The following is a 12,364-nucleotide window of genomic DNA, read 5'->3' as shown; positions in this document are numbered from 1 at the left end:
AAAACCGAATCTGTTAAGCAAAATTCCAGATTTAAACTTCAAACTTTGGAATTTTGGTTAGGTATCGAAACGGACTCGGCATGGCACCAAATTTGGTATGAATACACTATAATATAAGGGCTATTCCTCCGCTAAATTTGATAGAAAAATATGTATGAGAAATTGGTTAACGAAACCACTAAAATCCCAAGAAGTTCTAAGGCAAATCTGCCTCGGACTTCCGTTTTTCCGTTTTCAAGCATTTGGCCAAGGAAATTTCCTCAAACATGGTTCATTGGTGTAGACAAGGTATAATAAACATTCCAAGATAGGTTTGGTAGGTGATTAACACCAAGAATCTCGAATTAACAAGTCTCAATCAAGTTTAGTAACAATTCTGCCCAAAAGGAGGGTTTTCCTTCAAGAAGTCAGTTTCGAAATACGGCCACAAATCACTCAATTCAACTTGAAATTGGACGTGGTTAGTGGCGTTGGAAAACACATTCATAAAGCTACAATTTCTCAGAAGAAACCATTTTCAAAATCTGTCCACAACTAGTCCACATTGGAGCCTCAAGTTGTAGTTCATGTTCTGCCTTCCAGGGAACTAACGAAACAGGGCAGCCAAGTTCAAACCATTGGTACGGATTGCTCATGTAGAATCAGGATGTGCATTTTATGCCGTTGGAAATTTGGGAATATCTAGTTTCCTGTGCCATAAACAACACTCGATTTTGACATCGGGGTAAAAAGTTATGGCCGAAAGAAAAGGACTGCCTGGGCAATCCGGGAAAATTTTCCAGTTTTACTAAACCTTTGAAATCACTACAATTGACCAACCAAATGATGTCATTTTTCAATGAAACTTTCTACACCAAAGTATAACATGTATACATCACAAAAAAGTCATTAGAACCTCAAAATTTCGCACCAAAGTGCACGAACATGGCAGGGGTAAAACGGTCACTTTTGTTCATTGCACCTTCCTTGAATTTCTACCAACAACCCAACATTATTCCACTAATTTAAGCACTAAACCAACATTAATAGCATCATCATTCATCAAATCAGTCCATCCAATCCAAGTGAGAGTTCATAGAGCCCACACAACAATTTTTCCAATATAAACAAGCTACCCACATGATTAAATGAACTTATAAGTGTAATAGAACTTCCATAAACCAAGATTTGAAGGGTTGATCATGGTTTACCTTCTTAGATGAACTAAGACAGAATTTTCGGTCCAATGAAACCCAAGAAAACCGTGGAAAACAGCCCTCTTTCCTAGCTTGATGTAAGCTCCAAGTGATTAGCTAAGTGTGGTTAAGGTTTGGTGCGATTTGGTGAAGATTAAATGGTGAAATGAAGGAGAATTTGGAGCTGTCTTTTTATTCCTCCTTGGCCGGCTGTTTCAAGCAAAGAAAAGAAGAGATGTGCTGATGGAAGCTTCCATGAGAAGCTTAAAATTTGTGGCCAAACGTTCACCCAAAAGTCAACTCTCCTTTGCGCGCACGCCCGCGTTTTGTGCTCGATTCCTCTCGAGTTTATTTCACTAGTGCACTAAACTTCTAATGCACTTATATTCATATTAATATTATTCAATCTTAATTGTCCTAAAATAAGGATCTAAAGTCCCTCAATTAAATCACGCATATAAAAACGCGTACTTCCGATTTAAGCACGATAAAGTGAAACTTCCAAGGAATTCTTATAACGATAGTATAACTAACTAACATTTGAACACTTAAATATAAAAATACCTATTTTAAAACTATTGTACAAGTCTCCAATTTTTCAAGCTTATTGTATCCTCGAATCGATTTTTATTTCCAAACGCGCATTCACTATTCACACTTAACGAACTTCCAAAAATTAAATTTTGAAACAAGTCACTTTAAAAATATAATTAAGTTATAAACCTATGTAATTATGTCTAAAGAGCTTAGAAAATAATATTCGGAGTAAATGGCCAAGTAAATAATTAAATGAGCTAGAAATAGGAAATTAAATAAGAAAATTTGTGAGTCCTCACATGAGTCGAGTATTAATTCCTCAATTAACCTTTCTTAATCTACCATTGATCATTCTTAACTCTCCAATATTAATACACTCCCGATTCAAGTATAGCCTCGAAAAATGTGTACTCGTTGTTCCGAACTAAACGAAATTTTGAAAAGTGAATTTTTTTCAACAGAACGCGTTAAAAATATAAAAGAGGCGTCGTTCCATATAAATAGATTTTAAATAGTTGAAATAAATAATTCAGAGAAAATGAGTAAATAAATATTTAAGTAAACTAGTAATATTCGATAAATAAGAAAATTTTCGGGTCCTCACATCCTCCCCTCCTTAAAAGGAATTTCGTCCTCGAAATTCACACCTAGGACAATATCATTCTCTTAATAGTTAAGTCTTCCTGATCAATCACTAATTTATGTTTTTCTAACCCATGCTTCACAATTTCTATTCATTCAACTAGCAATCAAACCTTGATTTTCCTCATTAGATATTTTAATTTCCAGATCATAGGGCAACATAATCGGCCTTATGTCTACCTCACATAGGTAACGCCTTCACTCTTAATGCTACTATTACCGCCACTAACTTCAAATCATGAGTTGGCTACTTTCTCTCGTGATATATTAACTTTCTAGAGACATACACAATCGCCTCATCATGTATCGTTAGTATACATTCTAATCCATCCTTTAAAGCATCTGGATAAATTACAAAACTACCTCCTCCGCTCGGTAGGACTACCACAAGTGCATCGGTTATACACCTTTCACTTTTAAAATTCTTCCTCACATTTAGAATCTCAAATAACTTGCCAAGTCTTGCACTCTTGGAAAATTCCTTGATCAAACCAAAAGAAAGGTTCGACTACCTCCAAGAACTCCAAATTTTGGTAAGATTTTCTAATCGTTTCCTCTTAAACAACTTCCACTGTAGCTGAGTCAATAAAAATTCCTTCCTTAGATATTGTATAACCTAGAAAGGCTATTTCCTTCCAATCGAACTCACATTTATCGAACTTAACGAAAGTTGGCGCTCTCTCGAGGTTTGTAAAACTATCATCAGGTGTTTTTCCATGATTTTTTTTCTAAACCTTAGAGTTTACCGATATATCATCAATAAATGCCATCACAGATTAATCCAATTACGATTTAAAACCTTGATGCATTAAGGCAATAATTGCTGCTAGTGCATTAGTCAACCCAAAGGGCATAACTGAAAATTCAAGCATCCCCATCTAGAATTGGAAGTGGTCTTAAGCACATCAGTTCCTAGGATTCCCGGTTGGTAGTAACTCTACTTTAAAATCACTTATTCGCTGCTCCTGACCCTTGATTATAATTCTCGTTTACGTGAGGCTACGGAGTATTTGTTCCTAATAGTCATATCGTTCAAGTCTCGATAATTTATATAGCCTCAAGCGTCCATTCCAAATATGATATCCAGTCCTTAATCGTTAGGCTCATTCAATCCATCAAATATTTCCTTTCACTAACCCAAATCTCACAACTTTTAATATCTCAAATTGGCGATCAAACATTGGATCCCAACTTCAACACCAAGTTCTCGATTTGGTCACGATCTCTGGTCGCCTCCAAGACCTCAGGGTGGTCTATATTCTCAAGCACAATCTCGACTACGTCTAACACCGTTCATGTCTTATTACAAATCTAAAAATGTGGGGCAAGATTTGAACATACATGTAAGTCATAAAACCAATCAAAAGCGGAGTAAAGTTTCATATGTCATAAGGATCATAATAGGTACATCAAGTTGGGATAGGTTTATCAAACCATTTCAAAAGGGGAAGGGAAACAACAAGATTATAGCAAAACGTGCCGAGTTACCAAGATACAAAATAACAAAAGACATTCCCTTATACAAAAGATTAAATCTCCAAAAGTGCCAATCTAGTCTAGGGTAAAGTTACAACCTCTATCCCTCGAGTAGAGTTATCTACCTCCACTCGAAAACTTCCAGCACTTAGACCCCTATCTGACACTCGATTATTTTGTGGCGAATCTAGCGGGCCGCTGAGTATTTCCTCTTTTTAGATGCACTGGAGAAATTCGAAATCTTATGCTCGATACTACCACGCCTTAGACACTTTCCTTTCTTTATCCAGTACTTGTCCTCAGTGTGGTTAATCTTGCCACAGTATCCACAATTTCCGTGAGAAGTGACGGTTTGACCAGTTTGAGGATTTTCCTTGTATTCCTTCTCCAGTTCTACATTCTTACGTAGCAACTCAGTTTTCTCTGCATATTCCTGTTTCCACCGTCCTTCCCAGTAGTCAGCCAATTTCTTTTGAAATTTTACCTCATTTCGAAGAATGTTCATCTCTTTACGTATTTCTTCCAAAGTTGTCATCTTACCAATTGACTTAAGTCAAATACTAACCTGCCAAGCAAATCAAAGGATCAAAATGAATAGCTATTCATAATGGAAGCTCGAGCCGTATTACTCTTGCATTCTTTCACTTATAGGTTACCCCAGCATATAAATCTTAACTATTCTCTACTTAATAGGGGCAAGTTCTTAGGTTTCCACAAGATTACTATCATCATTTACAAACACAACAAGATACGGGGCCTTATTTCTTAATATGGAGGTTCCATGTCTTAGTTCACTTTCCAATACTTATCTACAAAGTTGTTTGAGAAGAAATCATAACATCTTGCTCTCGCTAGTGCCTTGTTGTATCCTTTCAAATCAATCTTACTATTTCGAAGTTAGGTTCTCCGTGAAGCCTAGATAGGCAAACTTCAAGAATCATTCCATTTTCACATCTCGCTGGGTCCCCAGGTTGGTTGATTGCTTTAGAGCTTTAGTGCTCTACTAATCGTGCTAGGGCATCAATCGTCTAGTTAATAGCAATAACTACGTGATTATTTTCCTTCATTTCTAGGGTTTTGGTTCAGTCCAGCAGTCGCTCTATAATCGTCCCCTTGAGCTGGGAGTTGCTTAACCCCTCGCCCTCGATCCTTTTTCACTCCTTTGGCCACCCATAAATTTAACATGTTTAAAGGCATGACATACAGTGAGTACACATAAACGGAGTTTGAAAAGTGACACCTTTATCACGCCAAACAAATACAAGAATAAAAGGGAAGAAATCGAAATAATCGCAAATGCGTACAACCCAATCATCGATTTGAAATCATGAAGCAGTAAAGTCAAGCATGTCATGAGTAACGTTTAATTGCCTCAAAAGGTAGGAAATATAGTGAAACAAGATACAAAATGCAAGGGCCTTTAAGCGAGCGCCACCCCGTCTATCTTTGGCAAAAACTATTAAAATAGTTTAAATCACTAGCTTAGTGATTAGCAGAGCCAAAAGTCTTAATTACCCCCATAGGATCATTTTCATTTCCAGTACTAGGAGTTTTAGATCTCATGTCCCTTATCGAATATCTTGTCATTCTCCACTTGTTCAACCAAGGTAACACACCCAGCCATCGACTTATCCATCCTGTCTTTAATTTCGGGCACTACCCTAACAAGTCGGGTCTTAGCTTTTTAAAGGTTCTCACAAGGAGCCTTTGTCTTCCTCGCTCCTTAAGTATCTCAATCTCCACTTCAGGAATTCTAGTAGTCTAGGCATCCGTAATTGCCCTCAGTTCTCGATTATCCCCTCGAATCACCCTAGTTTCCTCGGATAGTCACTTTTAATGATCGACCACTATTAACACCCCATTATTTGGGCGCGAACAAGTCCTTTGAAAATCACATGAAGTTCTAGTTCTGTGAATTGGATTATCTCTCCAATGTTTCCTTAGATCTTTCTCGATAATGGACCACCGGAAGGCGTCCCGAGACAATTTAATATCACCCTTACCTCCCATAGCTTACCCTTAAAAGTAAAAGCTCATGTAGGTCCAGATATATTCAATAAACTAGATCTGATCATTTCGCACTATCCCATATGTATCACACAAGATCAAGACTCCTTGTCATCCACTAATTCAAATCTAGGTTCTAATTTTCATTTTCACAAGCTGTCACTTAACTTCCCAACCTGTTCCACAGTCCGGCATCCTAAACTTTTAAACCTAAGATACACTACAGAGATCTAAAACCTAAGTTCTGATACCAACTGTGACGCCCCCACTTTTCCCTAAGGCAAACCAAAGGGTATCCGTGGGAAACCTGCCCAACTCTCGCCAGGACTCACGCAAAAATCATTCAAGCTTAATGCAATACTAGACATCACAACCAGATAAAGTAAAGTCAAAAGTGCGGAAGCTTTCAAACTTAACAATGTTTAACAATTATTCAATCCTTACATCGGATTTCTAGAATACATCTCCAAACCCAAAATAAATAACAACCAAGATGTCTAGTCCAATACATTGGAAATCCTATTACAAAAGTACATCAAAAGGGAGTCCCTTCGAGTCTCATTCCAAGCCCCTTTCCTGTTAAGGAAAACAAATCTACAGGGTGAGCAAAACGCCCGTGAGGCGAAGAACACACATGCAAGCACATAGTCCAAGTAACAAACCCAAATAACAGATCAAATGATACAGTGCGCGTAATTAACAATTCAAGTGAAATGTAAAACAGAAACAATTCAGGGATATGGTAGCTCTCAGGAGCTAAGTTCCACTTGCTTGCCAATATCATGAGTATATCTTCCCGCAATGACTCTTCGTCATCCGGGTCTGTGACGCCCGAAAGAAAAGAAAAGGGAAAATTTTCTTTATTTATTTATTTATTTTTCCACCTGCATTTTTCTTACTTTATTTTATTATCAAAATTTTCCAGAGACTTTTATAAATGAATATAGTTTTCCAATCATTTTTCTAGTATAAATTAGTTCATGAGAAATAAAGAGTGTATATTGGACATGGGACCCGCTAGTGGCGTTAAATTCGATAAATTCGACCAATTAGGTTATGTTTTGTATACCGGGATTAATATACTAGGTGTTAAGAGATAATTAGAGGTTACTAGATGAATTGGTGTGAGAGGGACAAAAGGATAACCATGTATTAAATGAAAGTGACAAGTATCACTTGGAGATTAAGTTTTACTTTTTTACCACTATTCACTCTTTTACCATTTTACCAAATAAATCAAAAATTGACCAAAAATCTCTTCATTTCCAAGCTTCTTGTGGCCGAACTCCTCCAAGGAAAAAGAAAGGAAATCCTCTCCAAATTTCTAGCTCCAATCTTGTTCAATCTTCAATTCCAACCGTTTAATCTTGTATTTGCTCCATAAAAACCCTTAAGTGAGTGGTTGTGAGGTGATTAGTGAAGTGATTTGGAGGATTAAGGTGCTAAGTTGCTCCTTTTCTTGGGTTGTGAAGGTGAGTAACTAAGGGACCTTTCTTTCTTCTTAATAATGTTTGATTATTGACTTATGTGAGATGAAGTGATGGATTAAGGTGTTGTTCCATGACTTTTGGTGGAATTTGGTGCATTTTTCTATTTAATCATGATTTTTCTGTTTTCATATGATTATTATGGTGTGGCCTTGGATGATGGTTGGAAATGATCTAAAATGAAGCTAGAGGGTGTAAGTTGTGGCTATTTGCGGAAAATTTCCGCATTGAAAGGAAATTTCGGAAGTTAGGGTTTCATTTAACCCCATTCTGCCCGGTACTGTTTCTCCTAGCTAGATGCCGAATTAGCCTTGGATTAAAACATGAAAGTTGTAGAGGATGGTATTTTATAGTTGCTTACAAAATTGTAACTCAATCGGAGCAACGTAACCTGTGAAAAGACTGAAATACCCCTGCTGTCATGTTTCTGTCCGAAACTGAAATTCAGCTTTGGTAATTGGTTAATTTGATTGGGAATACGACTGATTTGGTTGTTGATGTCTTCTTAAGAAATATATCTTGGTATCTTAGTTTTCAGATGGCTTTGGAATCACTTGAATTGGACTTAGGTAGCCTGAATTATGGTTATTTAACCAGAATGCAGTTTGTTAACCTGTTTATGCAGTTCTGGTTTGGTACATTGACATTTTGACCTAGTTGCACTACAAACTGGACTGAGTGGCCTTCTTCAACATTGTAGCCCTTTTCCTTAGCTTCGAAATGGTGGTGTAAATTACACCTCAATCCGACAAGGATAGCTTCAGTTGTGTTAATTCCGCTAAGCAACAGTAAACCTGCCTTTTGTTTTCCAACCCAAACTTCGTTTTCGCATATGTCCTAGTTTGATTTTGCACTTATACGTTCCATATGATTTTACTCTAGTGATATTTGGATTCGATTTATGACTCGTATTCGAGCCTTATTGTAGCGCTAATTAAAGATGTTTGATTGCTTGTGATTTGTGGGTGTTGAGGTTTGGTTGGAAAGTAAAGAAAAACAAGGGAAATGCTGTCAAAATTTTCGCAGAGCTTCTGTACAGTCTCGGGAAATTTGCTATATATTGATGTAGGAATGTCAGAATTGAATTCTGTTTGTTGTGTTTTAAACTAGATTCATAGGGCTATAAACCGTGTAAATTTCAGACCCTATTTATGTCTGTACCATTTATGTTGATTTTTCAAAGTTGACTGAAATATTGTACCTGTTCTGTCTTTCACTGGATAAAGCAGCCACTTGAGGCTTGAATTTGACTGACTTGCGTTCTGAATCTTATGAGGGTGTTTTCTGGAAAGTTATAGCCCTTTGAATGTATTTTCCAATGGTATAACTTTTACTAATTTTGGACTTACAAAACTTGAGATATGATTTTTCATATAGGGTTGCGCGAAACTAGAAAATCCTGTTTTCCTAGTATCGATCTTACTTTCATTTTCTACTTCAAATTTGAAGTTGGTCAGTCATTGTAGGTAGGGTTTTGAGATTGTTCATGCCCTTAGGACTAATCATTATCTTTTCACTCCAAAGTCACCTCTTCGCTTTACATTAATGGTTCATTTGGATAGGCACCTGACTTGTAATCGAGTTTTACTTGCGAATTCCACTTATTAGGTTTTGGAGTCCAGTCTTAAGTGTTTGCCTTGATTGTTCTAGGAGGTGCCGGTGAGTAAAGCCACACTTGGGAAGGAAACTTTTGAAATTATCCTTGTTTGATCAGGTGAGTGCACCACTCCCCTGAATTATTACTGAACTGGTTTCCTGTACTTGCAAATTGCTAGTTGAATGTCTTTCCTGACTGTTTATCTTGTATGAGATGAGGGTGTACTTTATCACACTCGTTCTCTTGCCTGTACTGAACGAACTGGAATCTATTACTTGTACTTGTTATGTACTTGAACTTGTTACTTGCACTTGTTATGATGTCGTTTGGAAGAGCATCCAACGACCTTCCTGTTAAACCTGAGCTCAACCTCATAGGGAGTTAATTAAATCGAGCCAGCGAGGGCTTGGTCGAGATAATTGACAATCCATGGGTGCCTGTTCCTGGGAGAATCTTTGGGTATTGAGACTCTTGATTCCGGTATACTCGAGTATTACCATTCCTGTTCCTGTTTGGCGTTCGGGCCCGGTAAGGGGTATGTTTGGTGAACGGGGTTTTGGCGTTAAAGTGGTGTTCTATTGGACTGGTTCCTTTCTTTGAACGTTGACGGAGGGTCAACGAGGCTGGATCAAATATCGCAACGGGGATTTGGCTCCTAAAAGCCACCTGTATCCTTTACATTGTGATGTTCATTCATTTCTCGTATTTGATGTGAATATGTGCCTCCAAAGTGTTTTCTCATGAATTCTACTGTTTATATTGTTGGTACCTCATTGAGCTTTTAACTCACCCCGTTCCATTATTCTTGTTTTCCTTACAGGAAATCACCTTTTGAAGACTATGATGTTTGAAGCATGAGTTGAGCTAGTTTTAGTATTCTTTTGTATAGCTCCTCGATGGTTGGAAAACTTTAAATGTATTTTAACCAAACAATTCCCTTTTGAATTGTAAATTTGCAACCATGTGTATCTAAAAGTGTTTAACCATGTTCCTAAGTTGATTTAGTTTGGAAATGTTCTTTTCTAGGGTTATCTAAAATTGTTGTGCTTGTTTGGGTTTCGGACAGTGAATGTTATCTTCTCAAAGTTCTTTTGAGCGGTTGGTAGGGTTTACGCTCGTTCTGGATCCGTAGTCCCGGCGAGAGTTGGGCAGGCGGTCCGCCGAACCCTTTGGTTCGCCTTAGGGGAGGTGGGGCTGTCACAGGGTCGATATTTCCAATCCGTAGATCTCCACTTACTTCTCATGCCCGTCCACCGTACAACCCTCACCGGGCCCGAACGACATTTATAAGGCGATACTCCACGAGTATGCCAAGCAAGATCTCTCGATAGATCAAACTTATCATGTAATTCTCATGGCTCACCGAGGTTCCCGACTAGGCCCATGCCGGCTCGAATTCCAAGGTCGGCCTATGAGTTTGGGCATCCCCCATGTACATTTGAGTGTCGAGGAGGTTCACTCCAATGACGTATGCAGCCATAGCATACTATTTCATGTAATTCAAGTATTTGAAACATTCAAGCATTTGAACTTTCGAGCATTTGACTTATTAAAACATTTCAAGCATGAGTGATTCATTTCAAATGAGAACGAGTGCGATAAAGTACACACTCGACTCAATTTTCAAAATCTCAAGTCATCGATAGTAAACAAGCATGTATAAAGTTCACAGGAGTTCAAGTAGTCACACACTTGACACTCACCAAGTAAAACAAGAAGGAATGGCACTCGAAATTCAAGCGTCCACCGTAGGATCCTCTTGAAGGTTCTCGTGCGAGCCTGAGCAATTTAATAGTGAATTATCATTAATAAACACCAATTATCACGCATGAGTGTACGCTTGTACAATCCGAGAAAATTTCACGGAAGTGATCCTAATTTATTCATAAATTGAGGCCCAAAAGTGGGGTTTCAAAAGTACAAGAGAAATCGAGTTTTCACCTTTGAAATCAAGGGTAAAACGTTCAAGTGATATCGAGGGAGAAGGAGAATTCGAACAACTCTATTTCCCTTAAATTTTGGAAATTTCAGTTTTGATACGAGATATTTGAAAAATAGTATCTCACTCGATACAAGTCCAAAATTGGAAAACTTGGTACCGTTGGAAACTTCTTCCAAAGTACTAAAAGTTCCTAGAATACACTTTTCCATGATTCCAAACAGAAGGTATTCAAAATTTAGCTCAAAGTTACTGTTTTGGGGCACTTGAGACAGATTTAGGTTGGTTTTTGGCCAACTTTGAAAATTCGGAAAAATTCACTTGATTTGAAATAACCTCTGAAATTTGGAACTCTATTAGAGTTGAAATCCAAGTTTAAAACGAAACAAACGGAATAAGAATCAGAGTGTTGAGCACCAAGATATGATAACTCAAATTTGGTGAAAACCGAATCTGTTAAGCAAAATTTCAGATTTAAACTTCAAACTTTGGAACTTTGGTTAGGTATCGAAACGGACTCGGAACGGCACCAAATTTGGTATGAATACACTAACATATAAGGGATATTCCTCTGTCAAATTTCATAGAAAAATATGTATGAGAAATTGGTTAACGAAACCACTAAAATCCCAAGAAGTTCCAAGGCAAATCTGCCTCGGACTTCCATTTTTCCGTTTTCAAGCATTTGGCCAAGGAAATTTCCTCAAACATGGTTCTTTGGTGTAGACAAGGTCTAATAAACATTCCAAGGTAGGTTTGGTAGGTGATTAACACCAAGAATCTCGAATTAACAAGTCTCAATCAAGTTTAGTAACAATTCTGCCCAAAAGGAAGGTTTTCATTCAAGAAGTCAGTTTGGAAATATGGCCACAAATCACTCAATTCAACTCGGAATTGGACGTGGTTGGTGGCGTTGGAAAACACATTCATAAATCTACAATTTCTTAGAAGAAACCATTTTCAAAATCTGTCCACAACTAGTCCACATTGGAGCCTCAAGTTGTAGTTCATGTTCTGCCTTCCAGGGAACTAACGAAACAGGGCAGACAAGTTCAAATAGTTGGTACGGATTACTCATATGGAATCAGGATGTACATTTTATACCGTTGGAAATCTGGGAATGTCTAGTTTCTAGTGCCACAAACGGCGCTCAATTTCGACATGGGAGTAAAAAGTTATGGCCGAAAGAAAAGGACTGCCTGGGCAATCCGGGAAAATTTTCCAGTTTTGCTAAACCTTTAAAATCACTACAATTGACCAACCAAATCATGTTATTTTTCAATGAAACTTTCTACACCATTCATATAACATGTATACATCACAAACAAGTCATTAGAACCTCAAAATTTTGTGCCAAACTGCACGAACATGGCAGGGGTAAATTGGTCACTTTTGTTCATTGCACCATCCTTGAATTTCTACCAACAACCCAACATTATTCCACTAATTTACGCACTAAACCAATGTTAATAGCATCATCAGTCATCAAATCTGTCCATCCAAT

The sequence above is a fragment of the Coffea arabica genome, chromosome 9e, assembly GCF_036785885.1.
Source record: "Coffea arabica cultivar ET-39 chromosome 9e, Coffea Arabica ET-39 HiFi, whole genome shotgun sequence".
In the NCBI taxonomy this organism is placed as follows: domain Eukaryota; kingdom Viridiplantae; phylum Streptophyta; class Magnoliopsida; order Gentianales; family Rubiaceae; genus Coffea; species Coffea arabica.
The sequence above is the reverse complement of the archived record's forward strand: the minus strand, read 5'-3'. Positions refer to the sequence as shown.